This window comes from Phyllostomus hastatus, unplaced genomic scaffold (assembly GCF_019186645.2).
Source record: "Phyllostomus hastatus isolate PE091 unplaced genomic scaffold, TTU_PhHast_1.1 phas_scaffold_78, whole genome shotgun sequence".
In the NCBI taxonomy this organism is placed as follows: Eukaryota; Metazoa; Chordata; class Mammalia; order Chiroptera; family Phyllostomidae; genus Phyllostomus; species Phyllostomus hastatus.
Genome location: NW_025334041.1, coordinates 85,722,835 through 85,744,228, shown reverse-complemented (window position 1 = coordinate 85,744,228; position 21,394 = coordinate 85,722,835). Strand labels below are relative to the sequence as shown.

General features: G+C 37.3%; 1 protein-coding gene across 1 annotated transcript in view; it reads left to right on the top strand.

The window, feature by feature from the left end:
• PAIP2B (poly(A) binding protein interacting protein 2B) overlaps positions 1-21,394 on the top strand; it is a 37,007-nt gene that overhangs the window by 3,300 nt on the left and 12,313 nt on the right. The gene's annotated exons all lie outside the window — the stretch shown is intronic.

Here is a 21,394-nt window from a genome sequence, read left to right as displayed (position 1 = left end):
TGACCAAGGCAAAACCTAGTGTGCTCCCTCCCACATCACATCCCCTACGTACTGACTTCCAGAATATTTCTGTTCTGCTCTGTGCAAAACACTTCCTTTTGAGCCAAGTCATGCCGTAGATGATCTCCTTCAAGTTCAACCTATCCTTAGTTTGGGTTCTGAGCCCTGATCCAGTCTTTTGTGGCCAAAGAAGTAGGATCGATTTGGTGCTTTATCTGTCCCACAGACTATAGTATATACAAAAGGAACCCCTTGGAGGCAGTTTCTTCAGATGACAATTGAGACTACTGCATTCCTTAGAGTTTCCTGAATGTCTGCCCAGTTCAAATACCTATCACATGATCATAGATAATGTTCAGTAAATCTTCCTTTTGGTATTGCATTTAGTAGTATTATTATGTGGTTATTTTGTTCATATGGCTGTCTTCCTTCCTAGACTGAGCTCTAGGAGGCAGGATCCACATCTTCATTCTTCTGTCCTTGGCACTCAGTACTCTGCCTGTTATATATTAATAGATGTACAAATGTATATCTTGAGGACTTGAGGAGTTCCTAACTCTTCCTAAAAGCATGGGAAAATATGAGGGATTCCTAGAGAAGTTAGTGTTTAAGCTGGTTTCTAAAGGGTAAGTAGGAATGTCTTCCCAGTGAATAAAATCTTGAGACAGCATGCTAAGCAGGGACCCCAGGTGCAAAGGCAGAGAGATACGGAAGGTTACTGAACACTCCTAGTAGATTATTTTTTTAAGCAAGCGAACAAAAAACACCTAAGGAAAAAACTATGAGTGGACTTGGCCAGAGAGCATGTCACAACTGAGCAACTGGCTAACCATGACCATAGCTACTCATTAGGAATGTAAATTTTAAGGAGAAACATTCTCAACTTGTTGGCAGGGTATTAGTAATAGTTTAGAAATACAAGTGTTGAACTCTGGGAACTGTTACACTGCAGCAAAATTATTTATTTCATCATGAAGCTCATATGTGTCCCACATCGTTAAAGGTGTTCAAAATATAATCAAAGAGCTCACAAGCTAGCGAAGAGACAGATGGATGGACTGGCTGATTTATCATGTGATAAGCGAGGTAGTAAAATGCTATAAGAAGAAAAGAATAGTTAGTAATATATGAAGCACTGGGGGGAAATTTTCTCAAATGAGGTGATAATTGAGCTAGAGTAAGGAGTTCACTAGACTGAAATTAGGAACTTGTTGAAAATTCATATTTTATGGTAGGAGAGATTAATAACTATCCATTTTTGCTATATCTGTTGTGGGTTTTAATTAATAGTTATATTTATGTAAACAGTTTTTCTGAACACAATGTGAACAGTTATGTCTTTTTTTTTTAAGATTTTATTTATTTATTTTTTAGAGGGGAAGGGGGGGAGAAAGAGAGGGAGAGAAACATCAATGTGTGGTTGTCTCTCACATGGCCCCCATTGGGGACTTGGCCTGCAACTCTGGCATGTGCCCTGACTGGGAATCGAACTGGTAACCCTTTGTTTCACAGCCCGAGCTCAATCCACTGAGCTACATCCACCAGGGCGTGAATAGTTATATCATAGTAGAATAATTTTGTGTCAAAATAAACTGGTTTAACCAAAAGTTTCTATAATGCTAGACTTCTCTAGAGCCTTTAGTATATTATTGTCCATTGTGAACTGTGGATTTCCAAAAGGCATACATTGCATTTAACCATGGTCTCTCCTCGCCCCACCCCCCCGCTCCCATCCCCACCCTCAGAGCATGCATAAACATCTTTTGGCAATAGAATTATATGAGACATAGTTTGAGGAGTGATGAATTAAAATATATTTTTATCAAACCATGATTTATCAGTGTTCTCCATGTGCATTGTAAGGTAATCTGTATAATCTTATAGGAAAGGAGGAGAGATATTTGAAAAGAAAGAATGTATTCTAACCAAGCTATTATCACCCTCCTCATTAAAAAGTATGGCTTATTCACATTTTGAAATTTCACTGGAGACACCCTGGGGTGTTGCAAAACCAGAACAGAAGTCAGTGCTCGGGACAAAGGCAAAAGCTGCCTTGAAAATGAGAATCTTCCAACTTGAGAAGATACTGCTTTTTGTGTGTGTTCATATTAAGCCGTATCAGACATATATTTTGCCAGTCAGGTATTTCATTTAGAAACATTCTGAAAATCCATGCCCTCTTCTGACTCTGGAGTTTTAGGGGTTGTATGCCAACGTTCTCCTTTCAATAAGATTTGATTATATAAGCATTAGAGACTGAGACCTTATACTATGTAATTTTAATTCACCTGCCAATTCTGACTGTGTGAGTAAGTCCCGAGGAATTGTTAAAATTAAGGAAGCAATGATCATGTTTTTGACAGCTCACTGAATTTGAAGTCAGAAGATGTTGGGTTGAAATGTGTCTCTGCCAGCTTTCTATTTGATTGACATTGGGCACAGCTACCTAACCATCTGTGGCCTCCATTTCCTTTCTGATGAAATGAAGATACATAGGGTTAGTGTGAGGATGAAGTGGTGCGCATAAACGTACTCCATAAACTCTGAAGCACTACAGAAACATAAGACAGACTAAAGGAATGTATCCAGCTTAATTTGAATTCACATTTTAACTTTAGGTTTTGATTTTATATTACAAAAATAGTATGTAAAATTCTAGAGCATTGGTAGACTAAAGGGGGGTGACTACAAAGCCCTCCATAGATCTACCATACTGAGACAGTGGTTAACACTTTGATGGATAAATTTTATACTCTCTATGCATATTCTTGTCCGTGCACTTATGTCTATACACCATCAATACTCTGTTCTCAAACAGTTTGGTTGTCGACCAAGTTGTTCATGGAAAGAAGTCTCAGTTGTCAAAGAAAACTTTAATTCTCCACCCAACAACCCTTTCATGCTGGTACCTGTATGACCAGTCACGCATCTCTTAGGCAACAAGCAAAGGAGATTCCATTTTTGAACAAGGGGCTTCTCAAACAGCCTTCTGGAATGAATTAAGTTCAAGAACCAAGGCTCTACTATATGCATTTTTTACATTAAAAATGGGTGTTTGTTTAGTCATTTTATTTTTATGACATAAATCCCCTAAAAGCAGAGGCCCCTAACATTTTTTTGGCATCAGGCACCAATTTTGTGGAAGACAATTTTTCCACAGACCAAAGTGGGAAGAACAGGAGGCAGGGCTCAGGTGGTAAAGTGAGCGAAGCTTTCCTAGCTCACCCACTACTCACCTCCTGCCGTGTGGCTGGGTTCCTAACAGCCCAGCGGTTGGGGACCCCTGCCTAAAAGTACAATTGCTTGGTTCAAGTAATTATCAAGTCTTTTGCTACATGTTTGCTACATATATATAAAATGAGAACTAGAAAAGGCACTTTCTTCTCAGCCTGATGAATGTGTGACCTTGTGGTAATTTAATATTCTGAATCACTTCAGGAGCTTCTTCAAAGGCACATTCAGAAATGAACTAGATGTATGTACGCAGCTTTGCTTGGCACTGTTTGTAATGGCGTGATAGGAAAGACTCTAGTGTTTGTTAACAAGGAACTGGTTAAATAAACTTGGGTATATCCAAACCAGGGAATATTGTACAGTTGTAAAAAAGAGGAAGATCTGTATACTTATGTTAAACCACTTTAAGATACGTTTTGATTTTTACAAAGGAATAAGATATGGAACAATGTGTTTCATATGCTTTTTGTGTTGAGAAAGAAAAAGGGTAGAGTAAAAATATACAGTCATACTTGCTTATAATTGCAAAAAGAAATTCTGAAGTGTTATATAAGAAGTGGAAGTGGGATTTTCTTAACATGTATTTCTACATTCATATGAGGTCTTTCCAAAAGGTATCCAGCCATGTAATGTGAAAAATAAAGACATTTATTGAAGAGAATAAAGATTTAAGAAACATTGTACATAGGACAATGATGCCTCAGTCCCTTTCAAAGTAGGCACCTTGGAACCTCACACAGTTCTCCCAATTGTCATCAACTGCCCTGTCATATTTTCCTGAATCTTATTTATGGTCTGAAATCTCTTGCCTCTCAAAGGTGATTTTAGTTTTGGGAAAAGTCAGAAATTGCAGGGTGCCAAATCTGGGCTGGATGGGGGCTAAGTCACCTGGGCGATTTGACGTTTTGCCAAAAAATTCTGCAGGAGACTTGATACATGAGCGGGTTCGTTGTTATGCTGAAGCTGCCAATCACCAGTTGCCCATAGCTGTGGCCTTCTCAATCATCCAGATAGTTTCCATGGAGGAATGTTCACATTTAATCAAAATATGATGCAGATTTTTTGCTATACTCAGTCATTTTGAACACAATGGCCACACAGTACACATGCTCATTCAACTGTGTCTACCACCCCCATTACTAGTACAGTGAAGTCATTGTTGTTCACACATGCACATTCCAGTCCATCCTCCTTGGCTGCCAGGTTACATTGATGTTATGCAAATCATTCTCATTATATTAACAATGGCTGGACTTTTTCTGGACAGACCTCTTACATGTACATATATACACACATATATATTTAATCCTCAACTGAGAATGTTTATTGATTTTAGAGAGGAAAGGAGAGAGAGAAAGAGAAAGGGAGAGACATCGATGTGAGAAAGAAACATCAGTCATTTGCATCCTATATGCATCCTGTTTGGGGATTGAACCCACAGCTTAGGTATGTGTCCTGACCAGCAATCAAACCCTCAACTTTTTGGTGCATAGTGCCGTTCCAACCAACTGAACCACCCAGCCAGATCTGTTTATATATTTTTTTTAATTTTTTGAATTTTTTGAAGTGTTTTATTACCTTTTCATAAAATGAGTGAGTGAATGAGTGAATGATTGAATGAAGTTATAAGATAGAGAGAAGGTAAAAGGATCAGAGGGCTGCCCATCTTTTTGGTACCTGGTAAATACATATAAACAGTAGCAAAAATTGGAAGAGTGGCCTCAGAAAGGGATTGGCAACCTTTTTTCTTCTTTTACTCAGTTTTGTATATTTTAAAAATAAGAACAATAAAACAATTTAAAACATTCCCCGGTGGCAGTCCCCATTGCTTTAATAGCTGCTTTCTTTTTCATATTCATTTGTAGTATTTTTCATATGCATACATATTATTTTCTATTGTAATCATACTTTTCATATTGTCAAACTAATTTTTTTTTCACAGGAGGACCTTTTTAAAAAAAATGAAGGTAGGGAAGCTTTGTCTAGCACACATGCCAAAAGTGGGATTATCTGCCTCAAGAAGTAGGTATCCAAACCCTCTAGTCTACATAAGACACACATGAGAACAAAAGAAAGATTTAAATGAATATAAATGAAAGTAACATCTCTTTTGATTATAAAATAAACCATGTTCTTATTTTGTAATTACTCAGAAAAAATACAGAGAAAAATTATCTTTAATTTTGCCACTCAAAACATTGCAGTTTTTTTTGCTTTTTAGACCACTTTTATGCATATAAACATTTTAAAAAGTAGAATCATAATATATAGTCTTTTCTTCAGTTACTATAGTTTGGGACTATTTCCATGGCAGCAAGTACATTCTGGCATCATTTTTAATAGCTGGGTATATATCATTAACTAACTATTGCCACCCCTGTGGTGAAATTCCTTGTACATGCATTTTAACAGACTTGAGCAAGTATTTTTGTACTGAATTCCTAGAAGTAGAATTTCTTGAGGAAAAGAGTACAAAACAGTTTTAATATAAATTTTCAAATTATCTTGTAGAAAAATTGCTCACATTTATATTCCTACACACATTTGAGAAAACTCCAGTTTCCTTCCTACATTTGTTATCTTTGCTGCTGTTTAGGCAGAAAAAAATCTCACTTTTAATTTACATTTCTGTGATTTCTAGTGACGTTGACTCTTTTTTATATGTTTATTGGCCATTTTTATTCTTATAAGAATCGTCTGTTTCATTATTGCCTATTTTCTATTGAAGCATTTGTCTTTTTAAAAGTAATTTTTAAGATTCCCTTATAGGCTAAGGCTATAAACATTTTGGTTGTTGAGATTGCAAATACTTTCCCCCAGAAAGTAATTTGCTACTTAACTTAATTTTTGTTATCTTCCTAAATGGAAGCATTGGTTTTTTCTGTAGTGTACTCACATCTATCCATTTTTTTTTCTTTTGTGACTTTTCACTTTGGTGTCTTATTAAGAAAGACTTTCATCCATACCAGAGTTAAAAATATTTATTTAAATGTATTTTTAAACATTTTAAACCTTAATCTGTATGTAATTTTTTAAAAGATTTTATTTATTTATTTTTAGAAAGAGGGGAAGAGAGAGACAAGGATGGGGAGAGATACATCAGTGTGTGGTTGCCTCTTGCTCACCCGCTACTGGGGACCTGGCCCACAACCCAGGCCTGTGCTCTGCCTGGGAATCAAACCAGCTGGCCTTTGGTTCGCAGGCCAGCACTCAGTCCTCTGAACCACACTAGCCAGGGCTGTTTGTAATTTATTTTTGTGTGAAGGTAGGCAGTTTGTTTTTTATTTTCCCTCCCACCTTCAGTTTTGAGTGGCTGACTGGTTGTCTCAATGATTATTCTTTCTCCACTACGTGAAATCAACTTATAACACAGGCTATAACAAAAGCCCTATTTCTGGGCTTTGTGTTCCATTAATATGTTTATTTCTATGCTCATTGTGTGCTGTTTCAATTAATTTTATATTTCTCCTTATTTTTTAAACATTTTTTTGAAATTCTTTTTGAAGATTTTATCAGAATTTAACAAAAGCTTTAGATTAATTTAGGAAGAGTTAACATTTTACTTATGCCCATCCATTTATTCAAATCATTTTTAAAAGATTTATTATTTATGTATGTATGTATTTATTTATGTTTAGAGAGCGGGAAAGGGAGGGAGATAGGGAGAGAAACATCGATGTATGAGAGGCACATCAATTGGTTACCTCTTGAATGAACCCAACTGGGGGCCTGGCTAGCAACCCAGGCATATGCCTCTGCTGGGAATCAAACCGGTGACCCGTTGTTTCCAGGATGATGCCCAACCTACTGAGCCACACCAATCAGGCATATTCAAGTCATCTGAAAATTCTTGCAATAAATTGTTTTGTGTTCTGTATATTTATTAGGTTTATTCTGAAGAATTATAGACTTTGTGTATGTGTGTGTGGTATTATAATTTGGATCTTTTTTCTTTTTTATAACTGGTTGTTGTTGGTTTATATGAAAACTGTTTATTTTGTATGTTTATTTTGCAACCAGTCTTATTATTAAGTTCTCTTACTGTTACTAATAGTTTTCAAATGATCCTTAGTCTTGCTGAAAAATTAAAATCATATTGGCAAAGAAGGATAATTTTGCCTCTTTCTTTGTGGTAGTTATACCTCTTATTTTGTGTTCTTGACAGATTACATTGGATGGTAACATTCAAAGTTACAAGTAGTCAGAATAGTGCATGTTCTTAATCTTTTCCTTATTTTTAATGGGAATGCACTAAAGTTTTGAGATAGATGCTTATGTGAATGTATTGATTGCCTTGAAGAAACTTGATTTTATTCCTTTTTAAAATTATATTCCTTTCTAAAATGATTTTTTTAGAGATTTTATTTATTTATTTTTAGAGAGAGGGGAGGGGAGGAAGAGAGAAAGGGAGAGAAACATCAGTGTGAAAGAGAAACATGGATTGATTGCCTCTTGCGTGCACCCCGACTGGGGACTGAAACTGCAGCCCAGGCATGTGCCTTGACTAGGGCTCGAACCAGGTGACCTTTGCTTAGTGAAACAGTGCCCAACCAGCTGAGCCACACCGGTCAGGGCTCTAAAATGATTTTTTAAATGTGTTTTTTAAACACATTTCTGGCAAATACTGAGATGCTTATGTAGTTTTCTTTTTCCTTTGCCTAATATGATAAAATACATTTTTATATTTCTCAATTTTAGATCATCTTGCATTTCTGGGCTGAACCCTATTTGATCAAAGTTGTATTGTTTTAAATAAATTGCTTGATTTTATTTGCTTATGTTTTACTTGAATGTATATGTTTGTAGCATGAAAATAGGTCTGTAGTTTCTTTTTTAAAGGTAGAGATTTTATCCTCTTTTTTTTTAAGAATTTATTTATTTATTTTTAGAGAAGGAAGGGAGGGAGAAAGAGAGAGAGAGAAACATCAATGTGCAGTTGCTGGGGGTCATGACCTGCAACCCAGGCATGTACCATGACTGGGAATCAAACCTGTGACACTTTGGTTCACAGCCCGTGCTCAATCCACTGAGCTACTCCAGCCAGGGCTTGTAGTTTTCTTTTGTACTAATTTTGTTCTTTTTAATGTGTTGGGTTATCTTTATACTAACCATTAGAGGACTCTCTTCATTTCTTTGTGCTCTGGAACACTTGCATAGGAATTACCTGCTTTTTGAAAGTAGGTGCTGTTATGGACTGTAGGCTGGTCTTGCCCAACATTTAAAATGCCATAATCTCAGTGATTTTAGTGTGCCTAGGAGCAGAACAGAATGTGATTATCTAGTCAAAGTTGACTTTAGTTTGATAGTGTGTTCTTGGTGTCTTTTGATTACCAAAGCTAGTACTGTGATGTCTCACTCATCCTCTGAGGGTGTATAGGACCTTTGTTTTGATATTGAACAGATACAACTGTTTAGTTCTGCAGTCTCGAAGATATCCAGTGCCCTTACCAGGGCTCTGCTTTGTTCTCACTGAAAGCAAGAAGTTATGCAGTAAAACTTTGCTGTGCTAAAAGCTTTTGAAGAATGGGATATTCTTGTTTAATTTTATTAACTTGGAAATACCAAGGTGAAAAAATCCTAAACTTTAACTCTCTGTTGAATGCAGTTCTAAGATGAAGCAAATAATTCCACTTCACTTCTCTAGTAAGTTTGATATATTCAGACCTAGTTGATACTTTATTGTAGAGGTCCTAAAGTATCTGAGGATCACATTATAAAGATCCTTTTTTAAAACTTTAGGTGTATGGAAATGTATTATGTGTATTCAGGCTGGATGAGTACTGATGCTTAAGTATACATTGTAGATGAAATCTCTCATTGCGACTTGTTTTCTTATTTAACTCATAAAAATAAAACATATTTGATTGAGGGTGGGAGTTGTGAGGAAATTTTGTTTTTAAATCAGTTGTCTTTATTTCATACTAAGGCTACTATGCAGTACCCTTGGCTTTAGACCTACAAAAAGAAACACATACATGTTATGTACATATGTCCCACATACACACATATATACTTACACATATATATGATACACATGTATACACATATTTCTTAAATTATTCTTTTTATATAGACAAAGATAACTGTTCTGAACTTAGGCATCATATGGAAACTTCAAGTTGAAGAGAAAGCACACTCTGGAAGCCACACCTTCTTGCAGAGAAGATGTGCTTCAACAAGTTTTTCTTGCTTGTCTGCTACATAATTCTGTTGTTCTACTGCTCACTGCCTCAGTTTTTCATGATGATCAGCTGGTTCAGCATTGACTGTTGAAGGAATATCTGGTACAGCAAGCAGTGGGTTGGGCAGACTCCCTGTTTGGAAACACTCTTGTTTTGTTCCCTTTTTCCTTCAGAGAAGACTTTGAGTGAGAGAAAAAAGAGTAGAACTAGATTCTATAGACTAGACCAGCACTTCTGAAGCTTGGCTGCATGTTGCAAACAATTTCCAAGAGTGACTAGATCAGAGATAGTCAATCTTTAGGATTTCACAGGCTAGTACATTTTAAAAAATATTTTTAGGACAATATACAGGACAATATAAGATCACAATATTTTTAAAATAAGGATTGTAAAAATATTCTTATTAATATCATTGTATAAAAGGATATTTTAAAACCAAAAGACATATGAAGGCCTTAATTCAGTGCAAAAAAGCAATTTAAACTGACTAAATTTAACTTCATGAAAAACACTATTTTTTTTTATTTCACCACAGGCTGGTGAATATTCACTTGGGACTGGCACTCGTTTAGTCATTCTTACCCTCAAGAAACTTCTGCCCTGACTGGTGTGGCTCAGTTGGCTGGGCATTGTTCCACAAACTGAAAAGTCGTTGGTTTGATTCCCGGTTAGGGCACATGCCTGGGTTACGGGTTCAATCTCTGGTTGAGGTGCATGTGAGAGGCAACCAATCAATGTTTCTCTCTCATACTGATGTTTCTCTCCCTCTCTTTCTCTTTCCCCTCCCCTCTCTAAAAATAACTAAATAAAATCTTAAAAAAGAAACTTCTAAGGTTATAATAGGCTATTTCTAAAACAAATAACATATATATGTTATGCACGTATGTAACATATAATGCATGCACTTGAATGCATATATAATCAAATGCGAAATGGGGGTGGAGGTGGGGGAGACCTTAGGCAGAGATTGTATTCAGGCTTCTATAGTGGCATTTCTTGTGTTATGCATTTAAAAAAATAAGTTAAACTATTATCAGATCAGTTGAAGACATTTGAGACCCTTGTTTTGTTATTGATACTGTTACTGAGAAAAGTTACATGTATTTCATATGTAATAATTTGTCCATTGGAGTGTTTTTGAGTAGTGTTATCTGCTAAAGATTCTAGTTATCTGTATTTCCCCTGTTAATAGCATATATCTTTTTTGGAGCTAGATATGGAGAAGTCAAGGTCTCTGTGATGTACAACCCCATTTGATGTTATCCTTGGAGGACGATTGATAGCCTTTACCTGCCATGTGGAACTTGAGGGCAGGGCTGGGTATGAAGAGCTTGCCACTGACTGTAGGCAAGTCCATTGACCTTTAAATGCTTTATGGAGTGCATTTTATGTCTGTTCTGTACATTTCCAGTAGGACAACAGCAATGTCGCAGAACATCCTTGAGGCATCATGGTTTCTAAAGTTTGTGCATTGTTAGTAACTGTTAGATTAAAAAATGTAATAAATATTAAAGGCAATTAATTAGGAACCTGCTTGATAGTTAAAGTTAAACAGAAGTTCTCAGAGCAATAAATTTACTGGTGCATGGATTTTTTTTTTCTTCTAACAAGCATAACACTGGTGTTTCGTAGAACAACAGTTAGGAAACTACTCAATAGGAATTAGAACAGTTGAGATTCAGATTGTTTCATGTAGTTTTCCACTGTATTGGAAAAATTGCCCTTGGTCTTTAGTCTTTCTATAATCAGAATCACCTATAGCAATTAATCAGCAAAAATACAAATGTCGGGCCTCGTTTTAGGCCTGACGAATCAGAATATCTGAAGGGTGTGTTGTGGAGAGCTCCCACGTGACTCTGATATACTGTAGAGACTGAGAACCACTGAACAGAAATAGGCCTTCTCAACACTTGATAAATGCAGTCTTAATCCTACTTGAGTATGCTTCTATTTTATATCCTTAGCCCTGGTCTAGGGACTAGACTATGGAGTAATTATGTTTGCTGTTGTCATTCTTCCCGGAGTGTTTGTATCCAGACTTTCAGAGTCCATTTCATCAGTAGGACAATTTTATAGGTCAGTATAGGATACACAAGAGATTGTATAGGACAATCTCTATTGTGTCCTATACATATTGTCTTTCTTATCTAGCAGCCTTGAGTTTAAATTCTGTTTGTGATTTATTTTTGTTATTAATATATTTTCTATTAGGAAACCCAAATAATTTTCCTCTTGACTTGTCAGGTAATAAGCTTTTGAGAGCTTCTTGTCAACTTCTAATTGCAGGTAAGTTCAGTTTTCTGTGTGCTTAACAAGGGCATTGATATTCAATTAGCAAGCCTTTTTCTTGCATCTGATAGAAGATAACTAATGGATCATTGTGTGTTGAGGGCAATGTAGGAAAGCTTAACAGGGTTGATGCTCCCTTATTGTCATTAAAGTTCATGCAGCTTCTCTGAGAACAAATGAAATAGAAATAGAGGAAACAAGATCATTGTAATGAGAGATGGACCTGAAAATTTTAAAACCTTTATATACATACCCTACCTGTCCTCCCCACCCACCCTCCATAAAAGCTGAACTCATCCTTCCTCCTTTCCACCTTGATCTTCCACCAAATGGTGGAAAAAAGCTGATGGGTTTGTTTACTTTGTAAAACAGGGAGACAGAAATCATTTTAGTGCAGAGTATAACATGCCATATAAAAATATTCTCCATGAATTTAAAAGGCGTTATAAAATTGTTTTTGAATTGCTTACAAGGCTTTAAAATATGTATATGTATACATACACATATGTGTACATGTGCACATATGTATATATGTATACATACCTGTATACATTACAGGTATGTATGTATACCTGTGAGAAGTTAGAAGATGAAAAAAAAATCACAAAGCTGGAGTTTGCTAGGTTTAGCTAGCAACTGTCCGGTCAGGAAGACTTGCATTAGGCAAACATAAGCATTCCTGCCACAGGGAAGTCAAATCTGCCGTAGAGTAAAGATGTTTCATGTGGCTTTGTGATGGACCACATCTCTCCCTATCACATCTTTTCACGATTACTCTCCTTCCCTCAGATATGACTTTATGCTCACCATGCAACTCTCTATTACTGACTAAGAATCCCAGGTGTTTAGATTTTCAATCAGGGAAATGTGTTAGCTATTCAAAAGATCAAATGAGTATCCCCTCCTACCTTCCCATGCCTGACACTGTTGGTTATTCCTTCTTTCTCCTGCATTTGTAGCCTCTCCCTCTCCACTAGACCATTTCTATGAACGTTTAAGCATGTTCTAGACTCTCCACTCATTAAAAAATAAAGTTTCCAGGGACCTGTCATCCCTCCAGTTTCTGTTAATTCTTAGCCCTTTCCTTGACAGCTCAACTCCTTGAAAGAGTTACCTGCAAGTCACCTCCATTTGGCTTTCACCCTTTTTTCTCTTCATGGAAACTGCTCTTATGATACTCATCAGAGACCTCCATGGCCCTAATTTCTGTGGACACTCCTCAGCCTTCCTCGTGACCTTTCAGCAGCCTTCGACACACCCATCTACTGGGTGTATTAGTTTCCTGTCACTGCTGTAACAAATTACCACAAACTGGTAGCTTAAAACAACATAAACCTATTCTCTTACCGTTCAGGAGGCCAGAAGTCAAAAATCAAGGGCTGGGAGGCTGCACTCCCTCTGGAGACTATGGGAGAGGGAAAATCTGTTCTTTGCCTCTTTATCTATTGTGGCCAAAGGCATTCCTTGACTTGTGGCCACTTTATTCCAATCTCTGCCTCCATGATCACATTTCCTCCTTCTCTTCCCTCTGTCTCAAATCTCCCTCTGCTTTTCTCTTATCAGGACACTTATCATTGGATTCAGGGCCTACTGGGACAGTCCAGGATGACTTATTTATTTCAAGGTCCTTAATTTAGTTATATCTGCAAAGACCCCTATTCTATATAAAGTACCCTTCACAGGTTCTAGAGGTTGCGGGGGTTACCATCCAACTCATCATACTGGGGTTCTGTTTTCCCAGTATGGATTTCTGTGATAACACGCTCTTCTGGTTTCCTTCTCAAAACCCTGGCTTCTTCTCAGTCTCCTTTTCTATATTATCCTTCTCCTCTAGCTGACTTTTTAAAATGTGCACACACCATTCGTAATAGTGTCAACAACAACAAAAAAACATTTTTTAAATGAAAAAAGCAAGCAACAAGGAAAAAAACATAAATAAATAAATAAACAAATAAGAAAATGTGCACACACATCAGGTCTGGGTCTTGGGCCCTCTTCTCATCTCATTTTGTGCTTTATCCCTAGGTGATATCTTCCAGACCCATGGCTTCTGTTACCAGATTTTTATGTTTATCCAGACCTCTTCAGTTCTTGATGCATATAGACAGCCTGCTTAACATCACCATTTGAGTGTTTCAGAGGCATTACAAATTTAACATGCCCAAAATAGAACTCATCACCCTATTTAAACCCACTCCCCATCACCACCCAAGAAAAGTTTGCCCTTCCCACGGAGTTCCTTAGCTCAGTGATAACATTACCATCCACCCAGTTGCTTATGCCAGAGTTATCCTTGATATTTTTCTCCTCCTGTCTCCCCACATAAGTTCATTACCACAGACAACTGAAAATAGTTTTGGAATCTGCCCACTCACTCTCTTACTACCATTACTTGGTCCAAGCAGCCACCATTTCTTTCATCTGGATTAGTACATTAGCTGCTTACTGGTCTCCTATTATTCACTCTCGCTCTGTCCAGTCCATTTTCCATATGACAGCCTGAGCTATGTACAAATATAAATTGAATCATGTTGTTGTGCTATCTAGGACCCTTTTTAATGGTTTTCATTGCTTTTAGGATGAAATCCAAAGTCCTTTTGTAACCTCTAATGTCCTGCATGATCTGACTTCCCAGTATGGATTCCTGTCTGCTTCAACACTCTTCTTTGCCTTTCTCTTAGTGTTTCTCCTTTGACCCTCTGACTCTATGCATACTCATGTCCTTTTAGTTCCTGAAAGTTTTTTCCTTCCTCTGAGTCTTTGCATGTTCTTTTTTTCTGTCTCCCTATTGCTAGCTAACTTATATTCTTTAGGTATCAATAAGTTGCTTGCTCAGGGAAAACTTCTAATTCCCTCACTCCTGGACTTAATTGGATCCGTCTGTTTTTTTCTCATAGTCCCATTTACTACTTCTTTTGTAACAGGGATCACAATTTTTCTTAATTATTTGCTTGTCTCTCTCCTGAGAAAATGTAAATACTACCAGGGCAAGGATTGGGTAGCCTGTCGAAGCACTGCAAGCACAGCTGGCCAGGACAAACAGGCACTCAGATATTAATGAGCGAGTGTATCTAGATATAACCAAGAATAGACAAAACCTGAGTCTATTGGCAGTGTATTTGAAGTAAAATAAAATTTAAAACTGTTATTCACAATATTTAACTTTTAAAAAATGGTACTAACCAGACTGAATGAAGTAAACAAAACTATAGGAAATAGTAAAGACTAGTTTTTATATTCACTGCTCAATGTACTTTTTTCAGGCATTCAGTCAAAAGTCACAGATCTCACTTAGACTTAAACAGTAGCTAGATTTTGCTGTAAGCCTGTTGGATCTGAAAGTTTGTGGGAGTTTAAAGTGTTGCATTGATGAAGCACATATTTTAGAAATGCCTTAGGTACATTAAAAGCACTAAAATTCTTTTTGTAAATAGTATTTTTAAAAAACTCTATTTATTTTTAGAGAGAGGGGAAGGGAGGAAGAAACATCGGTGTGTAGTTGCTTCTCGCATGCCCCCTACTGGGAGCCTGGCCTGCAACCCAGGCATGTGCTCTGACTGGGAATTGAACCTGTGACCCTTTGGTTTGCAGGCCAGCACTCAATCCATGGAGCCACACCACCCAACCCCTAAAATTCTTCATTGCTAAGAACCAAAGCCCCTATTACAAGCCATTTTAGATATGAATCCTTGACCATAGTAAAATGCTAATCAACTGATTGGCAGGCCTTAGCACCTCTATTTTGACTATGAACAGAGCTACGTGTTTTTCCCTCTTCAGCCAAAATGACAACTCTTTTCCATTTTTGGCCTGTTTGCTATGTATATAAGAGGGAAAGTGAGGTGGAGGGGGAATAAATTTCAAGTACTTCTTAGATTTCATATGGTAATATAGATGCAGACCAGACATCAGCTCTTTTATCTACTGTTGGTATAATTCTAAAGAACTTCTTGAGCAATGACCCACTTTAAACTGCACATTTGCCCTCTCAGTAGAGAAGAAAAAAGATGTGGCAACTGATTGTGTGGCAGAGCTTGTTGTCATTGTTTATTGAATGTCTGCATTAGTTATTTGTTACTATGTAACAACTTACCACAAAGATTAGCAGGTTAAAACAACAAACATTTCTTATCTCACAATTTCTGTGGGTCAGGAATCTGAGAGCAGCTTAACTGGGTGCCTCTACCACAAACTCTCATGAAGTTACAGTCACGCTGTCAACTGGGATGGCTGTCTTATCTGAAGACTTGATTGGGGGAAGATGAATTTATAATTCACTCACATGGTTGTTAATGGGATTCAATTCCTGGTCCCATGCACCTCTCCATAGCATGGCTGACAACATGGCAGCCTTCTGATTTGTGATCCTCCTTATGTAAATGAGCACTTTCCGCATCTCTGGAAGCTTTGGAGGCATTTTATTTTTTGTCCCTGGTACACTACAGTATCATAACGATGTGCATCCGTGTGTGCATTTGTGTGGGTGAGGATCAAATGAAATGATGAACATGAAAGGTCACAGTAGGATGATGGTTAGAGAAACACTCTGCTCTTAGCAGGTAATCATGGTGGATAGTGAGCTAGAGAAGACCTTGGGACAGAGAGAATGTTACACCTAACTCTGGAAGCAGGAAAGTTGGGGGTGTTCCAGGCAATGATCCTATCTTACCCAGTGCCTTTCCCAAGATGGAAGGCATTCCTCAAATGCCTTACTTCCTGGGGGTCCCCAGCCTCCATCAAAGTCTCTCGAGTGCCACCCTGTACTAAAGTCGAGGGGCACATTAAGCACCAGTTCACTGTCACCCAGTAAACCCACAGATGAGTGTTGTTCTTGAACTAACCCAGCAACTCAGGGTGCTTAACCCCTGAATCTAGTACCTTCATTGTTCTTACTACAGAAATGTCTGGATGGTTTTTTAAAGTGAGGCTGAGCAGATTATGTGCCTTAAATCAGAGCATAGATATGAAAGTACTTGTTAAGTTATTAAACACTGTTCAAATTAAGTTGTTGGATTGCTGGTATTTAGAGAAACCAAACTTCCCAATTGTGTGGAAAACACAGGTAGAGTGGTATAAAATACAAATTAACACTTTATAGCCAACTGAAGGAAACCATTTTCCTAGTACCAGCTGTCCCGCATCTCAGTGTTTTCAACTTTTCTAAAGTGTGTTGATTTGGGGAACATCCTCATGCTGAGATTATGGGGATTTTCTATTCCTTTTCTCATGAACAAGTGTATCCTGCAGTTTGCTCTCCCTGTTCTGCCTTCTTCTTGAATTAGAAGTAGTTTTCTGTTCTTTTTTCCTCTGTCTTCCCTTTTTCCTTATGGATTTATTTTTTGGGGAAAGCCAGATGTTTTAGAAAATTGAACTCCGCCTCTCTGTGAATGATTTTCATATTACTAAGGACAATTGTTGTGCTGGCTGTAAGCAACTGGCAAATGAGTCTTTGGAAATATAATATGTACAGCATGCTACCCAGCAAGGATCAGGGTCTCTAAGAATCACTGTGCTAGGGGAGCCCACTTACTCACACAGTTGCCCTGGCATTTAGGGCAGATTTGTTTCTGTCATTGTTGTGCTGAAAATGGAAGTAGTAAAAATAAAGAACTGGTTTTCTCTCTTCTATAGCATTATGGAATTACTATTATAGAGCCAGATCTGGAATATAAGGGAACCTTTTTAATACAGAAACATTGAAAACACCCCTAACACAGTACAGCAGTATTCACATAGGAATGAGAAAAAGCAAATGATGGAGCATCATAATATTGCTACAGATTTCTTTTGTCTGTATTTAAAATATGTTAAACTGATACATTTCATACTAGGTGCCCCCATTTATACCAACAGTGAATTAAATGGGTTCTGTCTTAAATAAAATACTTTTTAAACTATCAGTAGTTGTTTTTCCACTCTATTTTTTACTCTTCACAGTTTTACCTAATGTCCATAATAGGTTAGAAAATTGCAAAAATTTTAAAGGGGAGTAAGCAGTAATTTTTTAGTGTTAACAAATTATCCAGAAGCAGAGAAGAACTTTTTCATGACTGCTGCCAAGATGGAAACGAATGAGGAAATAATTTGTTAAAGAAAACGAGGTGGGATAGAAAGGGAACGTTGGCTAGGTACAGTGACCCACAAGCATTTATAAAGTTCCTAATATCGAGCTGAATTACAAAATGTATCATCCTCCATCTTGCTTTTCAGGAATTGAGAATCCATTTACAAAAAGAAAAGTTTATGCATATGAAACAGAACAGCAAAGTAGTATTAACACCATGTCTACTACTACAAGAGTGTAGAGGAGGGGAGAGTTTGAGTAGAGACTGCAATGGTTTTTGAAGAATGGTTAAGACGTAAATAACAAGACACATTCCAGATGACAGCAAATACATCAAAATAGATTTAGAAGCCAAAGTGTAAACAATTTTTTAAAATATGTATGTACTAGCTCTGGCTAGTGTGGCTTAGTGGATTGAGTACCAGCCTGAGAACCAAAAGGTCACCAGTTCAATTCCCAGTGAGGGCACATGCCTGGGTTGTAAACCAGGACCCAGTTGGGGGCAAGTGAGAGGCAACTGGTCAACATATCTCTCGCATATTTCTTGCACATCAATGTTTCTCTCCCTCCCTTCCCTCTCTCTGAAAATAAATAAATAAAACCTTTTTTTTAAAAAAGGTCTTTTTTAAAAAAGCCATAAACAGACAGACACTCACACAAGCTATAGATAAAAATTAAGGCCAGTAACACTGCCACCAAAAATTTAAGCAAATAAATAAAATATTTTAACTTATAAGTTATTTTGTGGAAAATTAAAATGAAAAATATAATAAAAGTTCTTCAGAAGATAAGGAAAAGATATATACTCTGATAGAAAATGGGCAAAGTACTTTAGCAGAAAAATTACAAAACAAATATAAAAGGTATATCTCAAAATATTCAGCCTCAGTAAAAATCAAAGAAATGTAAGTGTACACAATAAATTGCAAGTTTTCTCTTATGATATTGGCAATGGTTTAAAAAATAATAATACTCATAAATACAAAGGAACAGTCACATACTACTGATGGGAATTTAAATTCTTATGGCAGGGTGACAATAAATAAAGAGCCTTAGAAGAAAAGAACATACTTTCCAATATAGCAGCTCTATTCCTAGGAGTTATCCTAAAGCAATCATTAGAAAAAATGAACACAAGAAGTTCATGGAACTTTTGTAATACAGAAACATTAGAAACACCCCCAAAGACCACATGGCTATATTAACATAGAAATGAGTAAAAGCAAATGATGGCACATCATGCTGTTACTATAAGAACATATACTTGGAGAGAGTGTGTGTGTATATTTGTGTATATGCGAATACAGTAGGGATGTTAGGAAGGTTGCACAACATTGTTAATCATTCTTCACTCTGGTTAGCTGAACAACTGGTGACCTTAATTTTCTCCTTTTTGTTTATGAATACAATGAAGATGTATTATTTTTTTAAATACATCCTAAAGAAGAACAAGCATCAGAATAAGAGACAGTTGCTTACAATGCTTATTAAAAATGCATTTTCTTAGTTCTGGCCAAGATGGAGGCGTAGGTAGAAACCCTTTGCTTCCTTGCACAACCAAAAGGAAGATTACAACCAATCTAAAAACAATAAACAACCAGAAGTGCCAGAAAATCAAACTGCATGGAACTCCGACAAACAAGAAGTTAAAGAAACATCTACCAGACCAGTAGGAGGGACTGGAGATGGGCAGCAAGGCAGGCGGAGAGGACCTGGCAAGGTGGAGTACCGAGTGAGCAAGGTAGGGCTGGCTGAATGGGAAACTAAAGACTCATGCTAGCTGTAAACTACCTCAGGGGTTGCCACAGCCAGAAAAACTCCCAGTCTCACATGACAGAGCTCCTTGGAAAGTGGGGCTAGAGCCAAGCAAGAGAGCCGAAATATTCCCTCTATGACTCCTCCCTTACAGACAGAGCCACAGTGCAGCAAAGAGGGTTGCCCTGCCTTGGAGAATACCTAAGGCCTCACCCCCTTACAACTTAACAGGTGCCCTGAGACAAAGAAATAGGGTCCAAATGAAAGAACAGAGGAAAACTCCAGAAAAAGAGATAAGCCACAAGGAGATAGCCAACCTATCTGATGCAGAGTTCAAAACACTGGTAATCACGATGCTCACAGAACTGACTGAGCTTGGACGAAAAATGAAGGAACAAATGAAGGCTACCCAAAGTGAAATAAAGCAAAAATATAGGGAACCAATAGTGAAGGGAAGGAAACCAGTACTCAAATCAATGATCTGGAACAAAAGGAAGAAATAAACATCCAGCTGGAACAGAATGAAGAAACAAGAATTCAAAAAAATGAGGAGAGGCTTAGGAACTTCTGGGACAACTTTAAACATTCCAACATCCAAATCATAGGGGTGCCAGAAGGAAAAGAACAAGAGCAAAAAGTTGAAAACTTATTTGAACAAATAATGAAGGAAAACTTCCCCAATCTGACAAAGGAAATAGACTTCCAGGAAGTCCAGGAAATCCAGAGAGTCCCAAAGAAATTGGACCCAAGGAGGAACACACCAAATCACATCATCATTAAGTTACCCAAGATTAAAGATAGAGAATCTTAAAAGCAGCAGGAGAAAAGGTGACAGTTACCTACAAAGGAGTTCCCATAAGGCTACCAGCTGATTTCTCAAAAGAAACCTTACAGTTAAGAAGGGGCTGGCAAGAAATATTCCAAGTCATGAAAGGCAAGGACCTACATTCAAGATTACTCTGTCCAGCAAAGCTATCATTTAGAATGGAAGGGCAGATAAAGTGCTTCCCAGACAAGGTCAAGTTAAAGTAGTTTATCACCACCAAGCCCTTATTATATGAAATGTTAAAGGGACTGATCTAACAAAAAGAAGACGATCAAAAACTATGAACAGTAAAATGGCAACAAACTCACAACTATCAACAACTGAACCTAAAAAAAGAGAGAGAAACAAAAACTAAGCAAACAACTAAAATAGGAACAGAATCAGAGAAATGGAGATCACATGGAGGGTTTTCAATGGGCGGGGTGGGGGGAAGAATGGGAGGAAGGTAGGAAATAAGTATAACTGGTCGGCATAAAATAGATGGAGAGGTTGAGAATGGTTTAGGAAACAGAGAAGTCAAAGAACTTACATGCACCGCCCATGGACATGAATTAAGTGGGGGGAGGGGGATGGCTGGAGGTGTGGGGGGTGCAGGGTGGAATGGGAAAAAGGGAAAAAATTGGGAAAACTATAATAGTATAATCAATAAATATATACTTTTAAAAAATAATGTATTTTCTTTAGACATCAAGAAAGCTGTGTGATCTTGATTAGGTTCTAGAGCCTGCAGAATTTGCCTTGAAAAGATGTGCCCTCTTACTTGCCTAGAAAGGCTAAGGAACCCTAAACATGTTATTGTTTTTCCCCTTCTTACCTCCCTCTCTCCCTCTTTTCTTCTTTCCTTCCTTTTTACAAGAGAACAAATCCATTTTATTTATTTACTTTCAATCAATTTAAGTCCTTAAGGATTACACAGATTCTGTGTCCAATGACCTTAGCAGGAAGGTTGCTTTGGAATTTAGCATGAGCCATGCTACTGTTTCCAGTAGCACAAGTTACCTTTCCCCAGGTGATTCTGGTTTTGTTCGATTTGCCACCAGGAGT